We start from the raw sequence: 17,840 nt of genomic DNA, 5'->3' as shown, positions 1-17,840 counted from the left end.
TGTTTCAATCTTCATAATAAGCCTTAATGCCCTTAATACAAAGAAATGAAAATATTTGAGCATTTTCCATTTTAAACACTGTATTAGTTGTTTAAGCAGGTAAAGATTATTAAAGTGCTCATGCGAACCTCACCATTAGAGTAAGGTGAGAAATTGGACTTACAACTACTTTCAAAAATGGAATACAATTGATTTACTAAGAGAAGTACACATAAAGTACCAATGGATTTCAAAAGAAGAATCATGTGAAAATGGGAAGCATTTCAGGCATAGGGAATTAATAAAAATACGATGTTAGATTAATGTCACAATACTGATCAAGGCATCAGTATGTAATAAGCTAATTTTCCAGGCTTAGCTCTCCAACCTGTCTGTCCTATCCCACAGGAATGGTAGCAATTTCTTGTATGAGGTCCTTCTGAGGGCTCTGCAGGGCCCTCCTATATCACTGAATCTTTATAAATGCCATCATGTTAGGGTCTATTGATCCCTTTATAGAGAGGAAGAAATTAAGACTATTCCTTTCTCTTCTTTCTTTATTCTACAGAAGATTTGATGACACATTCTGTCTACCACCATTCTCTTCAATCCTGTGTATCCCTCTTTCAGTATTAGGTTCAAACATCTTAATAGTGGAAAGGAAGGGCAGAGGATCTAAAGCCAGAAGCCTGAGATTTGTGTGCTGTGTCTGTTTCTTACTCATCATATTAGTTATTCATTTAACATCTGTGAGCCTCATTTTACTTTTCATATGGACCTTCTTTAACAGTTGTTGTGAATATAAAATAAGATTTAAAAAATAATTTATAGGCTATAATACACAAGTGCTGAAAAGTATATAAACATTGTAAAACATTCAGAATTAAATTGGTCATTTCTCTGTAATACAGTGCTTCCAGGTGTATTTTAGCACTTTTTGATAGTATAGTTTTTATCTTTTTCCCACTAGATAATGAATTCCTAAAGAGGAAGACTTGTTCTCATTCATCTTTGTAAGCCAATCCACAGCAAGGCCCACAGTGGAGGCAAGATTCGTTAAGGGATATATGAAGTTAGGAGAATGAGGCGAAGACTAGTCCCATCGCAGCCACATTAATTAGAAGGCTAAAACACATGTGAATATAAAGTTTTACAATAATTTACAAGTTTCAGTGATGAGGAGTAGGGACTAACCTGGTTACAGGGATGTTTAAAATGCTTAAAAAAAGGAGTAAGCATGGAGTCAACATCATAATATACAGTACCATTTGATCTTTTAAATAAACTAAAGGTCTGTGTGAAAAAAAGAAAGCATGAATTTCCCTCCTTTTCATATACTAAGAGACTGGATTTCTAATAAGGAATTGAATGGCCTTGGCAGTTTAATTAATTTCTCTGTAATGCTCTCTTCATCTAAAGTGGTGGTAAAAACTTCTTTGATCCATTTCATAGGCTGTTGAAGATAAAAAAAAAAAAGTTATACATATGAAAAGCTTGGAGTTTTGTGGGTGTTTGTTTGTTTGTTTTAGAAAGGTCTTCTAATGTCCAATTCTATGCTCTTTCAACATCTGTGACATTTGAGTTATTATTTTAATTAGTGTTTCCTTGAGAGCACTTGCCCGTGGGTGATCCTGACAGAAGAAATTTGTTTTCTGCATGTTTTCTCTTTGATTTTGGCGAAGCGGCTAAGCTGGGTGCCAGTCCCATACTGCTGAGCATCTGTCCCAGTGTAGGAAGACCTGTGATACTCCTGGGTTCCGATTCTGCCAGGCTGGGTTTTCAGTGAAGAATGGCTCTCCCTTGTAAAGCCCCTTCTCCAGATGCAGCCCTCCCCATGCCCTCTCACCGCCTTGGTGGCCACCACTGCTCGTGCCCAGTAGAGCAGCTACTCACAGTGGTTCTCCTGGACTTAGTCCTTACCTTTCTAGTCCTGCCAGGAGAAAGAACAACGGGGGCGCTCTGCAAGGGGTCTTTGCTACTGCTGCTTCACCCTGTTTTCTGCATATTTTGGCTGCCTGTTACCAGTGCCTGAGTCTTATCTAATCAATAATCAAAGGAATTTCAGAAGGATTTGGATCTGTCAGTATCCTAGACCTGGTTCTTGCTTATTGTGTTCTGTTGATTTCCAACACTTGATCCTCCAAATTCAGTTGTGGTCCTGAGGTCTAGAATCATCCCCAACACTACCAGTGAGGACTGGCGATCCCACTCTGCGTGACTCAACCTGGGTGTCCTTCTACGCTTGCATGGAAGCCAGAGGAGGGCCCACAACATTTCTGACACTTTGATGGCTCTTGGAGCATATTCAGGTTTCCCTCTATTGTATTGTTGATAGAATTAGTGAGAAGTACATGGTACACTAAGAACACTGTCCTCAAACCTCCATCTCTTCCCCATAAACCAGTCTTGGCATTTAAAAAAACCAGAAAACTCCTGCTCGCATTTCATTCCTTTTCAGCATGTTGGGAAAGATTGCCCTTGATAGCATGCACTGCATTTGCACACTACGTGCTTCAGAACCTGTCCAGATGCTCCACTTGTCCCTTAATAAGCTAACTGAAACCTTTCCTGTGTTTGCAACACTGAAAACTCATCTGGAACTTTGCCATGACTGGACTTACAATAAATATGATCAACTTTTTTTATTGCAGTTTGTTTTCTTGTATACCACTTTGAATAAGCCCTTCAAGACCATATCAAATGTTCTTTAATGTACTCAATATACCAAGGCTACTTCCTTTCAATTATTTTGTTACTTCAAAGAACAGATAAGAAAGGGATTTTTCCTTTTAAATTGTTGTTACATATACAAAGCAAGCTTCAAGAATATGGAAAGAATCTGGCTGCTTAACACCAGTAGCTGTGGTCACACATACAGAGATTCTAAATATGGATGAAGGATTTGTTTTTTTAAATAGAAACAAGTCTTTTCTAATTTCTCCTGGCCTTCTCCCTTGGCAGTGCTTTTAGAAGAATTAATGAGATATGGTCTGGAAATCTCTTTGTGCTCCTTAGAGCAATGCTATGCAAATTTAAGGTAACAGTATAAGAAGTCATTATATTAAGAGGCAGGCCATTATTTGAAGGATTGGGAAACTTAGCTCATAGTGATTAGATTATGTGTTGATTTTTTTTTTGAATGACTGATGTCCAATTTTAAATGAAATAATCATTGTTGTCAATATCCTTGGAAAGCATCATCAAGCGGTAGTCCTTGCTCTCAGTTAAGTGCCTTATAAGCCAAATCACAGTCATTTTCCCACAAGAGAAAACATAAAATAGTTTGCTTTAGGCACTAGTGAAGCATTTCCATTGAGAGCTTTTAGTTTACTTTATAATTCACAAAGGTGTTTTACTACAAAGCACAGTCCACAACTCGCTTAACTAGCTTTTCAGTGTCATAAACCTAAGGTTATGTCGGGTTAATTTTTCTCTTCGCCCACCTGATATGCCAGTTTTTTTTTCCTTAAAACTGACAGCAAGATGACTGATTACAGCCAACTACAAGGCCCCTTTTCAAATGCGTGACCTTTTCTGGAATCAAGTTAGAAATTCAGAGGACATGAAGAAATCACTGTAAATTAATAAAGGAAAATAGTTCAACACCCACTGACCAGTTGAGCAAATCATCATCATTTTCACTTGCTCCTAGAAATCATTTGCAATGGATATTCTTTCAATTACAGAGAAAATTAACTACCTCACAAGAACCAAATTAAGAAGTCCAGTGCAATGAGCTGGGAAGGCCTTTATGAATGGTATGGCAACCTGATGAGTGACAATTTCACATTTAATTACAATGGTCTATAATTTATAAGTCTCCCTCTCTTTCAAATTATGCCACATCCATAGGGTTTCCAGCTGAGGAAGTTATATGCTGGGAGAAAGCTCTGCCTAAGGCAATTCTATCACATCTCTGTGACAAAGACACGGACAAAGGCACTATAACACATGGCAGTGGCTTTTGTATTGCTCCGAGAAGACATGTGTCTTCTAGGGGATTTTTCAACTACAGCTCCAAGCCTGTGGTTTTGATTACATGCCTTTCTTCAAGGATAGTCTTTAGGTCTGGCAAGTAAGGCAGAAAAAAATAAGTGGTGAGTACTTCTTACCTTTTCCTCCACTTATGCTGGATGATAAGGTATCTTTCTTCATGGTCAAACACATTTTCACTGGGACAAGTTTGAATCTTGGGGAGTAGGGGAACCAGAGGATCATATAGGAGATTAGCTTTGAGAGGTATGACTTGTAGGACTAGACAGGATCTGTGGGATTCCCTAGAGGAAAGGTAGTGCACCTGCTGGGCACATGTCTATATCGTGTGCTTCAGACTATTCAAACCATAGTGACAAATCTTAGGGAATCAGACTTCTTTTATCTTCTAAAAAAGTTTGAGTATTTCTGGCATGTATTTTTAAAGTGTCCTTTCACAAAGAGCAATAACACTGCAAAAGGGACATGTGTAGATATTTGACAAAATTGTCACAGCCTCTCTGCCTCCATCCATCACACCACCTCACTGATTTTACCATCCTCAGCTCCATCAGGATATTTTTTATTTTTAAAATAAAAAAGTAAATCTCACAATTCAAGAAGTCATGTAGCACAATGGGGACAACATTTCAAAAATTAAACATGAGTTTCTGTTCTAAAATATAATGTTTTAATAAGCTATAACTTTAAATGCATTTTAGTTCAATGGAAAAATTGAGTTTTAACACAAAGGCTAACATAATATTTAATAAGGAAACACTGGACACATTAGAAGTTGGGAAAAATATAAAATGTCCAATATCGACATAATTATTTAACATCGTGCAGGAACTACTGGAACTGCAAGACATTACAACTAGCAAAGAGGAAGAAATAATAAATAATATACAAAAAAGATAAGGAAGACCTTGTTTTTGTACAGGTTATATAATTGCAAGGATTTTACTTTATAGGAGAATCATCTTTCAAAAGGACTGAGCCTTGCACTATCTATTTTGGGAAATTTCATAGTGTTCACACTGAAAGGGTCAAGTACTATGAGTGATACAGGGTCTTGGGACATTGAAGAGTTCATTCTAATTCACAAACTCCGTCTGAAAATTCTTCCTTGGAGTTCAGCAACATGACTTTCTAGGTATGATGTCATTGTGGCAGTATCCACCTAGCTCTCTGGTACTCACCACTCGACATATTTTCTGTAATCTCTGTCAGGGACCAGGTATTCTACCTCACTCACCCGTCTGGGCATTCTCACTCTGGGCATGCTCATCCTCTCTTTGGTCCACATGCTGGCTCCTCTCTTCCCCCTGGAGCCTTTATATACTCTCTCTACTACCTAGGGACCTATCACTCTTCCCGACCCTCTTCTTATTTAGAATCTCTCAACATTGAACTCACAACCCTGATGTCACTTCCTCAGGGAACCCTAAATCCCTGTGACTAGCTAAGTACTTCAGGTAATATATTCACAGCCTTATGCAGTTCTGCTTCATAACAATTATTTGAATTGGAATTATAGTGTAATTAGTTATCCAGTATCTGTCTCTCTTCCTCCCTACTCTCTCCGTCTTCATGAGTTCATGATTAGTAAATGGCTGCCATTGAAAGCCCAAACCTTGCCCATCACCTGTATTACCTCAGGCACATATGGTGAATGAATTATTTCCATTACTAGAGATCTTTTCTTTTTGGAAAGTTATTCTTGCTCCAAGTGAAAACAAATTTAAAAAAAGTTCCTCTACATATTAACTTCTTTCTCTTCGTTCTAAAAGTAACCTTCGAGTCATTCAAAGAATTCTGCTTCTTCTTCCCAAAACAAGATTCTAAATTTTTGAAGACAGTTTTCACGGCCTCTGTATTTTCTCTTCATTCTGAACATCATTCACTTATTCGTGGAAAAAAAAAAAAAGATTATCAAACGTTTCCTTAGGCTGGGTATGCATTCCAGGGCTTTTCCTCACTCTTCATATGACTCTATGGTTTCCAGACCTTTCATCTGAATGCCAATGTGGAGAGGTCTTCAGAACACAGTGTTCCTATTCCTTTTCCTCCAGTCTGTTTTCCATTGCTCCTGTTTTTTTTTTCTTTAGTCTACACTTTATATTGTCTCTGCAATTAGAGAAACTCACTGTTTAATGTGCTTCATGATATATCTCAGTATTCCCCAAGTTCTATTTTGTTTCCCCAGGGGATATCTGATGTTTATTAGTGGACAGAGGGTAATGATAGTAAAAAGGCTCATAGGGTTCCATTGCAAGAAATATGTGGATTAAGGATTTGGACTAGATCATAAAACAAACATATTAATACTTAGGAATTTTTTCTCAGAAATTTTGTGCCCAAAGCAAAGTGAAAACCATTGGAAGCTCTAGTATAATATGAAACTCAAGGTATTTTCTTTCAAAATGAATATTATGAAGGAACTATCTTTTTTTACCTAAAGAATAAAGGTAGTAACTAGAATATGGAAGTCATTCTACTTATAACATGGACAAAATAAATTAAAAAGCTTAAAAAATCAATAAGAAATGTGCAAAACCAACACAAAGAAAACTTTCAATGGACTACACATAAAACTATAAGAAAAAGCCATAATTGAACAAAACATAATAAGGTAAAAGTTAAAATGTTAGACTGGAAAAAGACCTAAGTTGATTTCAAAATTTAAGAGTTATTTCTGGGTAAAACTGAGCTAAATGAAACCTAATGTTGATGTATCCATAATTATGGCAAATAGCCTTTCGTAAGATTTAAAACTTAATATCTCTAAAACTTTGTGTAATTTTCTCATCTCCAAATAATGTGCACTCTTGGATCTTTGAGACCCTGTGCCCCAAGGGTCATGTTAGAGCCATTGGTTTAAAAGCAAAGGCTTTACTAGAGACAAGGTAACTTGGAGGACTAGACTAGACATCTGCTTTGAACAGCAGGATTGGAAGATGAGATTTCTATCTTGCACAATCTTCATTTTTTTAATTAAAAAAAATTTTAATGTTTATTTTTGAATGAAAGACAGAGATAGAGTGTGAGTGGGGGAGGGGTAGAGAGAGGGAGATCTGAGGCAGGCTCCAGGCTCTAAGCTGTCAACACAGAGCTGACCTAGCACTCAAACCCACAAACTGTGAGATCATGACCTGAGCTGAAGTTGGACACAATCAGCTGAGCCACCCAGGTACCCCAGCCTTCATTTTTTTTTTTAAATCTTGGGACATCTTGGAGAGACTCTTGGAAAGATAAAAAAAGGAAATGCTTGTCTTAGGGGATGCTAAAAAGCTAGCACACAATGCAGTCTCCTACATGATTTATCTTCCAGTTCTGACTTTGAGTACGGAGCATGCTGAGTGAAAGGTATTCAACAGGGTCAAATTTTTGAGGATCTCTGCATAAGCAGTAAGGAGTAAGGCTATCCAGTATTGGGAGAGGAAGAAAGAAAGAAGGAAAGAAAGAAAGAAAGAAAGAAAGAAAGAAAGAAAGGGAAGGAGGGAGGGAGGGAAAGAAGGAAGGAAGAAAGGAAGGAAGGAAGGAAAGAAGGAAGGAAGGGAGGGAGGAAGGGAGGAAGGGACGAAGGGAGGAAGGAAAAGAAATCACAACATTTTTAGAGTCTACTAATTTTTTTTTCTCTTGATGACTTGGACACAGTAGGATGTAAACTACTTTATTTTTCTGAAATGTCCTTTTAATTTCACTTTAAGTAGACTGTTTTTCCCCTGGTCCAGAATGAAACTTTGGATATGTCCCATAGCTTTCTGATCTATTGTACTTAAAGGCCTTCCTCAGTTCAGTAAATTAAAATGTCAGTAATAAATTCTTTCCCTCTTCATACTGCAATCCTCATTCTTTTATAGACTGGAAATGAAAAATCACTGCTGCTTATATTACCTGTCCCAACTGGCTAATTTACCATTTACCTTTATGATGTGAGTGTCCTCAATTTCTGTTTTATTTATTCATTTATTTAGCACTCATTTTTTTGAAAGAAGAGTACAAAGAAATTTATTAGTTAAATACTGATTTTACAGCCGTTTCACCCAAAGACAACATAAACAGTTTTGTGAATTAGGCAAGGTATATGAAGGTAGTCTTTATGTAAAAATTATACAAATGATAATTAAGATAGAATCTTGGTTTAAAGATATTCTCTGCTACTACCAGTAAGAGTGTTGGGAGGGGGACCGGGTGTTTGAGGCAGGACATGGTAAGACCACAGTCAGCTACAGCACTAAGGAGGAGGACAAGAAGGAGGAGTCGTTGTGAGTCCCAATGTCATGGGGAGAAATAATATGGACAAGGAAAGAAGACCAATTCCAGAATAGTTCAGAGCTAGAGAGCCCCTAAAGTCTCACCTTCAGTGTCTTATCTACTGTCATCTTTTTTTTCCTGAGTTTTGTTTGTTTGAATTCATGTTGCAAGATCCCTAATGGTTTGCCTCTTGGAAAAAAGATCTCTGCAGGGGAAGGGATGACAATGGAGGCTCTCTGTACTAGACTCTGCCCACTCTAACCCAGAGGCAATATCCTGCAGAACAACCCAGGGCCAGCAAGTTCTGAATGCAACAGAGCCAGAATCCACTGAAAACCCCTTAACTCCCACACAGTGCTGGCCCCAGCTCCAAGGATGGTGGCCCCTTCTCCAGAAGGATCTCAAATGTTAGATGCATGTTTGTCAAACATGTTTTACCAGCAGAACCTTTTTTGTTTGTTTGTTTGCTCTTACTCAGAACCTCCCTGTATGTGATGAGATGGATGAAGAATTTTGAAGGTAGCTTTTGCAGGCAGAGTCTGCTTCTTGGCTAAACTACCGAACTCTTGTTTTGCTGAGGGAGAGACATGTTCAGCTGAAGACAGAGCTGAATCATATCAGGCCATTTCATGGGATTTTTATTTTAAGAGGTCTTCGGAGTGCAGAGAAGGAGCTAAGGATGGGGCCATTAGCTGGGGAGAGAAAGTGAAGTCTGGTTCTTCAGCACAAACTGGAGCAGAACATTATGACACATCTTCATTTGTAAATATAAAGAATTAAGAAAAACTCATTACTTATTCGAGAAATACCAGCACTTGGAACAAATGGCTCCCATTGAAACAATAAATGTAGAAGAGAATTTTTTAAGGTCTCATTAGCATTTTCAATGAAATTTGAGCATTAATAAAAAGTAGCCTGGAATAAAAATGTAAAACTGTAAAGGAGATAGTTCTTGAAAAATAAAAAATCCCACAAACCACTCAAAATATGATTTTTAAAAATGAACAAATCTCAAGAGAGAAACAAAGTTTAAAAAATGGTTAGAGTTGAACACATGACATTTTAAATTAGATGAAGAAATAGGGAGTTTCTTCAAGAAGGCAGGGGAAATTATAAAAGAAATAAATTATAAATGACATGAATATACATGAAATCCAATAATCTTAAAATAAAAAGTACAGATGGAGAAATGGTAGCAGAATAGTTTAAAAAATGAGAAAAAACAGAACTTTTCTGTTCTAAAGAATGACTGGGGTTTCCATATTCCGAGGACTTTTTCCTGTCAAATATAACTGAATTTGCATGTTTATTTTTTCATTAATTCACTCACTCAAGTAATAATTGGTTTAACCAACATTTATTGAAAAATAATGCTTAAGTTTTTAAATTATTATTTTTATTATAATTTTTATGTTTTATTTTATTTTATTTTAGTTTTATGTTTTTATTTTTTATTAGTTTTTAATTAATTCATTAATTAGTTTTTGAGAGAGAGAGAGAGAGAGATTGCATGAACAGGGGAGGGGGCAGAGGGAGAGAGAGAATCTTAAGCAGGCTCCACAGTCAACAGAGTTGGATGCTCAACTAACTGAGCAACAACCCAGGCACTGTAGACTTATAACATTTTCAAAAGTATAGCTCTTGCCTCCCAAAAACCGATGATGTTGTGATGATACCACACAACTATACATGTGAAAGTGTGCAAATCAGAGGTAAGCTTCCAGCTCAATAACGTTGTTTTCTTTTATACTTTTTAACTATACCCCATATGATCTTTCCTTCATATTGAAGGTGTGATGAGAATATCCTGTCTTTTAGGATTTTGAGAACTAATTTTTATGTGATCAGGGTTTATCTGCAATGTGTTGGTTACATCATAGCTTATCTCACAATGAGCATTTTTATAACGTTTTCTTCAACATAGGAACATATTTCTATTTGAAATACATTTACATTGAAAAATAGTGTCCTCTTCCTTTTTATTAAAAAATTTAAAAATCTGTTCTCAATGATCATGATATTTTAGAATATATTTTGTATAATTTTATTTAAATTATATGGGAGCTAAAATCTCAGGAGTAGCATATATATATATATATATATATATATATTGTTCCATTACGTCCTAAAATTGCTTGATTCATGGGCATCTATTTTTTATGACACCTTTTTCCTTAGTAAAGTTCTCAGTGCTTAGTAATTGATGTAAGCAGATCTCAACTATGAATGCTGCCCGCCTGTATGTCCGACCTATGCTAATCAACATTGTGCAGGAGACAATTCATTTAGAGGTAAACATTTTCTTATGTCATTTTCAATGCTTTTCAAGAGTGAGTTCTTTGAAAGTTTTCAGTTAAATCCTTCTTAGTGTTTAATTAACATTTCAGAAATTTGTACAAGATGTCAAAAATGAAGAGGAAACATATAACTAAGTAACTTCCACCTAAGCAATATATCTACTTGCTGTTAAGTTTGTACTATAAAATTGATACTGTATGAATAACAGTTTTAAAATATCTCTAGAAGTGTCTGAAATTAATAAGCATATACTATAATTGCCAAAGATATATTTTAATTACCAAAGAAAGTGTTGTCATTCATTTTAATGAATTTTTTTCACAACCCATGGATAGAAGTTTTTGCTTATAACACTATACATTCTCTAAAAGAGGTGACTATCCCAGATTGGGGAAGAAATTATAAGCACTGTAATGTAAATGAAAAGTACTGCATATTTTAAGTAGCGTAACTGAAGGAAACATTGGGATTTTCCAGGATATGATGATAGCTGTCAAAAGGAACTAACATGTATCAGTGATGTCATTCTGAAACAAGGACATAATGATTAAGACTGAAGGTGGGAGGAATGTGTCGATGGGTACAGAAATAAACTTCTGAGCTGATCTAGAGTACTAAGTGTACAAAGTAGTGAACTAAATTTTAATCATTGTAATTTATACTGATAAATAGGTGAGCCATAATTATAATAATTTAGAATTTGTTATATATCTCTATCTCTTTCTATCTATCTATCTATCATCTATCTATTGCCATTTAGGAAAGAGATTGAAATGAATGGCAGAATTTGTAAGTCGGGAAAACATGACCATATCATTAACCTCTCAAGATTAAATTCTGATAGTACTGTTTATCAAAGATAACATAATGCTGAGGTTAAGTGTGTGAATTTCAAGGTAAAATGTCTGGGTTTCAAATCCTGACTCCTTCACATAGAATTGTGATCTTTGGAATATTATTTACCTCTCTCTTAACCTCTATTTTTCACAGGTCAAATTGAAATACTGATAGGATCTATCCTATATGATTATAGGAATCAAAAATAATATTTTAAGGTTTTTGAATCTGTACTTGGCACATAAATCTACACAAAATTTTGTCACAAGAAAAAATGTCTATAAAGAAATAATATGGAGACATGCACCAAAACTAAATGATTCAAGGAAGAGCATGATAAGACATAAAGTCTAAAATGAACCATAACTCATACTATTAACTTTATAAAGTCAAGATGCTTAGGTAGACTGTGGAAAATAGCTCTGAGAAGTATTATCTTTGCAACCAGACCAATTTGGGATTAAATTTAACCTCTCATTCTTCAATATTTGTGAAACCATGGGAAAATTACATATTCATTTTAATCTCGCACTTCTTCATCTGTAAAATAAGTATGATATTCTTGTAAGGCTGTTATATAAACAGATACCTTATGTAACATATAGTTTAGTGCTTGGTGTATTCTCCTACACCCTCAAAAATTGTTCTTGAGAAATGACTGTCTAGGTTGTTTTTTTTTTTTTAATTTTTTATATTTATTTATTTTTGAGAGAGAGAGACAGAGAGAGAGAAGTGGGGGAGGGGCAGAGAGAGAGGGAGACACAGAATCCCAGCAGGCTCCAGGCTCCGAGCTGTCAGCACAGAGCCTGATGCAGGGCTGGAATCCACAAACCGCAATATCATGACCTGAGCCAAAGTCGGATGCTTAACCTACTGAGCCACCCAGGTGTCCCTAGGTTGTTTTGAGCTCATCCTGCCACATTCAATAATTGAAAAATATGGACAGAATATATTATTAAAAATCTATTTGAAAGTATTGGAAAGCTATTAATGTTAATGAAAAATTATTCTAATACTTGTTAATAAAGGAAAAGAATAAACTTTATTCAGACCATAACAATAAGGAAGAGAGATTGAACTCATTTCTTGAACACAAGTGGAAATTTATAGTCAACAGAATAGACTAAGCAGGGTGGGGGTGGGGGGTTAATGGAAAAAAAAAAAAACTAATAAGAGGATACATTATGGGTAAGGAGATTCTTGCTAAACAGTTCTAATCGAATTCTTGCTAAAGCCAACCTAAGGATTTATACATTGAAGATGGGGGATGAAGAATTTGACCGGATGTCAAAAGTGATCAGATACCAAAAGTATGGGATTGACTTACAAAGATTCTTTGCTAAGACTATATTAGGCAAGCTGAGGAAGGAAGGGGTCTAGTTGAAAATAAGGTTCCAAAGAGCTTGTTTAAATTTTGGCGAATGAGTCTCTCATTGGGAAATAAACTGTTCAGCAAAGATGCAGAAGAGAAAAAAAGCCAAGAGAAGTAAACCCACCATTTAGTGCTATGTCTCTGTTGAAGACATTGCCAATTAAGTAAAAGTTGGGGTGACTGGGTGAAAAGTTGAACAGAGATTCCAGAAGACTCATGGGAATGGTTTCTCAAAAACTGAAGTTAAAGGTCCTCTAATTTCAATTTCAAGGGTGAAGGAAACTTGCAAATATTTCAGGTTTTTCTTGGGACCTCTCGGAATGATCTAAGAATAAGTATCAACTGGAGTGGACCATCCTTTACCAGAATTGATGTCCAGTATTTAAATGTATTAATTTCTATTAGATTTGGTGAGATGTCCCTATATTTTATGCAGAAATAAGCCCTGTCTTTGTTTTCTAATTAAATATAATTTATTGTCAAATTGGTTTCCATGCAAAAGCCACTGCTCATCCCAACAAGTGCCCTCCTCAATGCCCATCACCCACTTTCCCCTTTCTTTGAAAGGTAAAATCAAAGACTTCCAGTTTCATATCTAACATGCAAAGAGCTTATGGGAGAAACTGTCATACTGATATCTGGAGAGACAGGAGAATACAAAGAATCACAGCCCATATCTGCTTAGTAAGGTCTGGAGGAAAAGTAGCAGGATCCATACATTGACAGGAACACTTAAATGGTAACTTTGATTAATTGCTGGAGTGAAGGGTAAGATAAGCATGAGTGGGAAGCTACTAGGGGGGAACCATAAGATTGGGGTGCCCAGTATTTTCATAGATTTTACCTCCAGGATCCCTACAAAATTCCCCTGGTGAAGAGCCAGGAAAGAAATCTCTTGGAGGCTTTAGCAGTAGGACAGGAAATGTAACCATTTTTATGTATTCACAGAATGTTCTCTATAACAAAAGTCTAGGATCCAGGGAAAAAGACTTTATCAGGTCTTACTTCACCTAAATGGGAGAGCATTTATCACTTTCTAGCCCTCTCTAGTTTTCTTGTATCACAAAATGGCTGGGTGGAGAATAAGCACTTTTTAAGGCTCTGGGACACAAGTACACTAAAAGACTGAGATATAATCTTAAGATTAGAAAACGTTTCCCTCCCCTACACCTTACTTCCACATCAGCAGGGTTTACAGCAGTGGATTATAGCCGAATGAGTTGCAAAGAGCAGGCTTCAACTAAAGAATAAGGAAATATAGAGACAAAAATAAGGACACTGGGACATCTGAAAAATGTTAAAATCTTAAGTGCCTGCAGCTAGAGCTCACATTAAAGAAGCCCAACTCATAGCCAAATTAACATAAAATCTCACAATAAAGGACTTTTGCCTAAATTCCTCTGACCTGATATATCATAGCCAGATTTTAACAGAAATTTACAAGGCAATCTAAAAAATTAGAACAAAACACAGTCTGAAGAGGCAATTAGGCATCAGAACCAGACTCAGATATTACACAGATTTGGGGACCATTGAACAGGGAATTTAAAATAACTTGTTAATATGTTAAAGACTATGTTAAAGTTAATGAATTAACCTTAATAGATATGTTCAGGTTTGTATACATGAAGGGAAAAGCAGATGACATGCATGAAGAGACGGATAATGTAAATAGAGGGGTGGAAACTCTAAGAGAGAATCACAGTAAATGCTACAAATAAAAATTACTGTGACAGAAATGAAGGATGGTTGTGATGGGTTCATCAGCATCCTGCGCACAGCCAAAGAAAGAATTAGTGAGCTTGGAGACATGTCAGTAGAAACTTCCCAAAGGAAGTGCACAGAGAAAATCAAAATGATTTTTTTTAAAAGGAGAAGGCAGTTAACATCAAATCTTTCTGGGGTATGAAATTAATAACACTTTGTAACACTTGGTTATAAATTACTTGCACTGCAGAGGAAGTAGTATAGTGGCATTTGAAAATAATTAGATCAGTTGTCAATGTATACTGAAAATTCTAAGGCAACTACTAAAAAGGTATAATTGAATAACTAGAAGAGGAGAGAGACTAATCATATAAAATGCACATCTAAAACCAGAAAGGAATAAAGAGAACAAAAGAAAAAAAAGATTAAGAACAAGGAATAGAAAGCAGTTGCAGAGATAGTAGATACTGATCCAACGATATGAATAATCACTTTCTATGTGAATGATCTAAAAACCACAATTAAAAAATAGAGATTGTCAGAGTGAGTGGGAAAAAGAAACAGGACCCAACTATATAATATGTACAAGAAAGTACTTTAAAAATGAAAACTCAAGTAAGTGAAGATATACTATGTTAACACTAATGAAAAGAAAGCTGGAGTAGTTATATTAATTACAGACAAAGCAGACTTTAAACAAGGAGAATTATCAGAGATAAGAGAGACTTTAGATGATGATAAAGCAGTCAATTTCTCAAGACATAGAAATCTTTAACATGTATGTCCTTAACAATACAGTGACAAAATATGTGAGGCAAAAACTGATAGAATTACAAGGAGAAATAGACAAACCATATTATAGTTAGAGACTTCAACACTTCTCTATCAGTAATTGCTAGATCAAGCAGGCAGAAAATCAGTAAGGATATAGTTTACCTGGACAGCACTATCAATCAACTTGATCTAATTAACATTTATAGACTATTCCATCCAACAAGCACAGAATACACATTCTTCTCAAGATCACATGGGGCATTCAACAAGATAGACCACATTCTGGTCCATAAATAATATCATAGTAAATTGAAAAGTATAGAAATCATACATGTATGGTTTCAGACTAGAGTGCAATTAAATTAGAAATTAATAACAGAAAGATAGCTGGAAAATCCCCAAATATTTAGAGACAAACATATTTTTATATAACACTTTAGTTAAAGAAGTCTTGAGAGAAATTTAAATAGTATTTTGAACTTAATAAAAAAATATAATTTATCTTAAAAAGTATTTTGAACTTAATAAAAAAGTATAATTTATCAAAATGTATAGAACACAGTAAATGATGCTTAGAGGGATATTTAAAGCATTAAATGAATATATTAGGAGAGAGGAAAGATCTAAAATCAATAGCCTAAACTTCTATCTTTGGGAAGTTGAGAACAGAGAGAAATTTAAACATAAAGACAGGGAAAAAAATTTAAAAATAAAGCAGAAATCAATGCAATTGCAATCAGGAAAGCAATAGAGAAAAGCTTATTAAAACCACAAGCTGTTTCTTCGAAGAGATTGATAAAATTGATACATTTCTAAGCACTTTAACAAAGAATAAAGAAAGAAGACACACATTACCAATATCAGAAATGAAACAAGTCTCATCCCATGGGCATGAAAAGGATTAAAGACATACTATGAACAATTCTGTACCAAGATGTTTAATAACTTAGATGAAATGAGCCAATGCCATGAAAGACCCAAACTACACAGTTCTCACAAGAAGAAATAGATCATCCAAATAGGCTTGTATGTATTGAAAAAATCAATCAGTAATCAATAACCTTCCCAGAAAAGAAAGCACCAGGCCCCAGCTTCACTAGTAAATTCTACCACACATTCAAGGTGAAAAAACAATTCTATGAAATGTATTTCAAAAGATAGAAGCAGAGAGAATACTTCCTTACTCAATGTGACCAGCATTGCCCTCCTATCAAAAAGTAGATGTGGCTGGCATTAAGGAAAAGGGAACCTCAGTTCTTTAGCCACAGTGAATTCTATTCTGCCAACAACCTGATGAGTCTGGGAGTAGATTCTTCCCCAGAGTCTCCATATAAGAGCCCATTTGACCAAGACCTTGATTTTGTTCTAGTGAGATTTTAAGCAGAGAACCTGGCTGAAGCCCCATGGACTTTTGACCTACATAACTGTGAATTAATAAATAAAGGTGTTCTGAGCAACTAAATTTGTGGTATTTATTATGTATCAATAGAAAACAAATACATTTAATCCGATAAACTGTGCTCCTTTCAAATAAGCAAGCAAAAAACCCTACAGCATATATCAAAATTAAAGGTGAGTTTTGACTTTCATATTAGAACCTAGGCAAAATGTCCATTATCACCATTTCTAATTAATATTTTTTGCTGGAGGTCCATGTCGTACAATAAGGCAAGGTAAATAAGTAAATGGAACAAGAATAAAGTGTCATTGTTCATAGATAATATTTTGAATGTAGAATCAACCATTAAAATTAATAGATGTACTTAGCATACTCACTGAATTCAAGGTCATTATACAAAATCTATTTCTATATACTTGCACAAACAGTCACAAAATGAATAAAAATACAGCATTTGCAATAGCTTCTCAGTCATCAAAGATTTACTGTATTGAGGTGAAAAATCTACTCATATAAACTGTTGGTTCTCTCAAAGAAAGATATTTGGGATATTGCAAAATTTTACCAAAGGTTAGAATTTTATGATCTTGGTACCCTCTGTCATCTAGGTCTTAATTGAGGCATCTTTCTTGAATATTTAAACCTTTGAATTTCCATTTCACATTTGAGCCCTGTGTTTCTGGCATTTTTTAAACTGTGAGCAGTGACCACCGCCAAGGCCTCTTGTGGATTATTTGAGCTTTTGTTTCTCAAGTCTGGCCTTGATATAGTATCACTGGGGGAACTGTGCAAGCAAACGCCACCTGTGGCTTTGGGCCCTGGCATGGATATGTTTGATACACTTTCCATGGACTTCTAAGGTGCCACTAGGGTCTAGAATTGCTTTGTAGAGACAAATTTGTACAAAGTAGTCCCCCAACTGTTCTTATTCTAAATTTTTTGTGTGTCTGAAGCTACCTATGAATACTTTCTTAGATCCTGGCATACTCTGGAGGATTATTTCTGATTTAGATTCTCTTCTGTTGGATACTTCTGGTTCCCTATCAATTTTACTGATTTAAGAGCAACAAAACACCCCAACCCCTTTGGATGTCTTATTTTAAGAGAAGCTACAACAGAGTGTAGCTTTTCTTTTTCCATTTGTCTATCTTGGCCTTCAGGATATAAATTTCCTCTTCATAACTATGTAGTTTCTATCCTCATAAGTAAACATCTCTTCTAAGGAAATTTGCCCCCTTACCT

Source organism: Panthera leo, chromosome B1 (genome assembly GCF_018350215.1).
Source record: "Panthera leo isolate Ple1 chromosome B1, P.leo_Ple1_pat1.1, whole genome shotgun sequence".
Lineage (NCBI taxonomy): Eukaryota > Metazoa > Chordata > Mammalia > Carnivora > Felidae > Panthera > Panthera leo.
Note: the sequence above shows the minus strand (reverse complement) of the source record.